The sequence below is a fragment of the Triticum dicoccoides genome, chromosome 2A (assembly GCF_002162155.2).
Source record: "Triticum dicoccoides isolate Atlit2015 ecotype Zavitan chromosome 2A, WEW_v2.0, whole genome shotgun sequence".
In the NCBI taxonomy this organism is placed as follows: Eukaryota; Viridiplantae; Streptophyta; class Magnoliopsida; order Poales; family Poaceae; genus Triticum; species Triticum dicoccoides.
Window position 1 is genome coordinate 394,076,608 of NC_041382.1, and position 3,549 is coordinate 394,080,156.

The 3,549-nt window shown below is 48.0% G+C and overlaps 1 pseudogene; it reads left to right on the forward strand.

Moving 5' to 3' along the window:
• Positions 1–1,875: 1,875 nt before the first annotated feature.
• The window catches only part of LOC119357866, a 57,428-nt pseudogene continuing 55,754 nt past the window's right edge, over positions 1,876–3,549 (forward strand).

Below are 3,549 nucleotides of genomic sequence, written 5' to 3' on the forward strand. Positions count from 1 at the left end.
ATTCGATGCGCCCCGGGTTGCGTGGCTCGGCGAGGACGATGCATGCATCAAGGCGGAGCACTAGAACACAACCGTTGGGCGAGGGAGGGCCAGTGGCCGCGGTTAACGGTGTCGGTGGCGACGAGCTCCGCTCGGTGGTGCTCGGGGGAGAGGGGCAGACGAGGGAGAGACATGGGAGAGAGGGGGAGAGTGACCAGGGGGTCTGACCGTCTCCATGGCGTCGCGAGAAGGGACGGGGAGGAGTAGATAGGCAGAGAGGAGGTGGCGCGGCTGCGGCATGCCTGGCACACAGTTGCTCCTACTGGCAGGAGCTTGAAGAAGCTCCTGGCAGTTGGGCTCTGGTGGGATGGGCCTCTCTGCAGTGCTGGGCCGCAGGTAAGACAGGTAGTTTCTCTCTCTGTGTGTTTTTGTTTTTCTATTTGTTTATTATTTGCCATTGTTTTAAATTCGAAATGAATTCAAACCCAATGCCAAATATCCTCTGGATATTTTATGTTGTTGAATGGACTATTCCAAATGCACATAAAATGTTTCGGGGTATTTGAAAATATATTCTACACATATTATGAATATAATTCCAAATGCAAATAAAGTAATGATTTAAATTCAGTGCCCAAAATATTCCTCAAAAATGTTCATTATTTTTGGTTTGGTGCAAAAACCTTTGCCAAAATATAACCAACATTATTTAAGGCCATTTTGGAAACATTTAATGCATGTTCCAGGGTTCTTTGCCATTCTTTTATTTAAATTTTGAGGCTTAATTCCCTCAATTCAAATTCCTTGAATTTAAACATGATGCATGATGCCCACTGGTGCAACTATCTACAGTCATCAATCTAGGGTTGTGACAACTCACCCCCACTAAACAAGAATCTCATCACGAGATTTAAGACGTGAGGTAAGAAGACAGAGGGAACACAAAACTACACAATCTCTTGAGCTAAGACACAAAACACATATCAGGGGTGATGGGAGGCAGATGACGAAGGTTCAATTTGGTAGGAAACAATTCCATGCTTCAGGACGATGGTGCATTGGTTTCAAAGTAGCGAGGAATAATTGCCATGATTCCATAACGGGACACCTTGGGGGAGGTGACTCATAGATTTATTCCCTTTAGTGGCAAAAAGAATTACTTTTGATACCTAGATCATTGAAACTCTTCATACCAGCCTGAGGAAATTCACAATTGATCGTTTGAAGGAATTCGAATGAATGGCATACTCAGTTTGGAAAGGAAACTAGAGTTATAAGACAACTCGACAAACGGAAGGCACATTCCAATTGATGCCGAGGATATAACCTAGTGTCTGAGCGTGCTCTCAAGAAGTTGAGCATTTCCATATTCATCAGGGTCTTACCAACATCCATGACAAGGATCCTGGCGACACATCACACTACTAGGCAAAAGCTTATAGGCAGACGCTTACTAGTAGCGTGGTTTTATACCCCTCACTACTGCTACTTACTAGTAGCGCGATTTTATATCCCCCGCTACTACTAAGTTGATAGTAGTAGCGCGGGTTTATAACCCTTGCTACTACTAAGTTATTTCCACCGTGCCCTTCAGGACCAGCCGTAGTAGTAGCGCAGGTTATCAGCCCATGCTACTACTAAGTTGATAGTAGTAGCGCGGGTTATAAACCCCACGCTACTACTAAGTGGTCTCGAGCGTGCACCCGGGACTTGCCATAGTAGTAGCGTTGGGTTAGCGTGGGGTATAAACCAAACGCTACTACTAAGTGATCTCCTTGCCGCCGCCAACTCCGCCTTTCTCTCCCCCATTCACGCCGCCTCTCCACCCCCACCCCACCTTCTCCTCATCCCTGTGTCGCAACCCTTGTCCCTTCCTATCCTCTCTCCCTCCCTCCCATGGCCGAGTCGCCCAAGAACACCGCCGCGGCACCCGCGCCCGCGCCACCCGCCTCTCCCGCCCCCTTGACGCCAAGTGGGACGCCTGCCTCGACCTCTCCATCCGCCGCGTCGCCTACTCCTCCCTCACCGGCGCCTTCGGAGGCCTCATCCTCTTCCGTAAGCCCCCAACCCCATCCGCCTCACCTCTCCATTCCCCTCGCTGCATCACGAGATCTGTTCGTCACACCTCCGTGGGTATCTCATGATCTAGGGTTGCGCGAAAATAATGCTCGTGTTCCATATCGATTGGCCTAATCTGATGAGGGATTCCCTAGCTGCATAGGTAGGGCGCGCTCCTCCAGGCAAAAACATTTGGGAATGTTACTAATGTGCATGCCATGCTTTAGGGTGTTGTAGATTGATTGTTTCCTGCGTGATTGGAGCCCCAAATTTGCGTTGAGTGCTCTGAGATCCTGATGATTGTAAGCAAAAAATCACTTATGTTTTATTTCATGTATGTTTGTATTCTGCAGAGGCCAGAGTCTTATTTCAATTGATTCGTCAGCCAGTGTATGAATAGCAGGACATGCTTGAATTTGGCTAAGCTATGTGATGGCTTTGACTGTTAGGAAGGGAAACTTTTGTTTGTGATTTTGTTGGTGTGAAGTCATACTCTCGGAATGGTTTTGGTGAATCATGGTTCTGAAAATAATTATGTCTTACCATCATTTCCTCGTGTCTGGTATTTTTTTAGAGAAAGAACAATGCTTTGTCTGATTGGGATTGTGGTCTGTGGGGGATTTAAATACTGATATGTTTTTCAAAATTACAGTGTGTTTCCTATTAGATTTGCACCATGCTCATTTTTAGAGTAACACTGTAAGAGGCATATGATATGTTTTTTATATGATTAATAGTGAGCTGGCGGACCTACAGATTCCTGAGTTCGGTCTTGATGTTGTTCATTCCAAGTGTTAATCATGAATTGATAGGGCTGTGGTATGATTTTTATTGATCTTTGATAGTGTGAATTTGTGAAATGTTGGTTTCGCTTAAATCATCATCAAACTCACCACCTTAGTTCTGTTCTATAAGTGACGCAAACTGCTTACACCATATAGGCTGCAGTATGTGGAGTCCTAAGTGTCGGGGGTTGGGTGCGACATATGCCAAAGGATGGCTTATCATGGTATGAGCGAGTAGAACGTAGCCGGTGTCTGGAAGCGGGATGAGGCGTAGACATGAACGCCGGCGCACTTTACCCAGGTTCGGGGCTCTCCTAGGAAATTACACCCCTAGTCCTGCTCTGCGGGGTCACCGCATGATCACTTAAAGCACTATTGTATACAAAGGTGCTCCTCGAGCTGTATGCTAGTGGTAGGAGAAGGCAGGGCTAGCTCTCTCCTCTCTCTATGGGTGAGTCTAGGTCTAACCGGTTGGGAACACTTTGCATGGGTGCCCTGGGGGGTTTATATAGGCCTACCCCCAGGGGCACAATGGTAATCTGGCCAGGTGTAGGGCCCGGCTGTCAGCATCTCTGGTCGCCGGCTTCTCCGCCGGCTGCTGGGGCCCGCCGCCTGGTGGGCCCCTCCGACTAGTCGGGTATGGAGCTGATAGGCCACCTCCGTCGCTTGCGGGTCCGGCCGGCTGCTTGTTATTGTAGCCGGAATGCTAACGACGCATGCTTGGTCG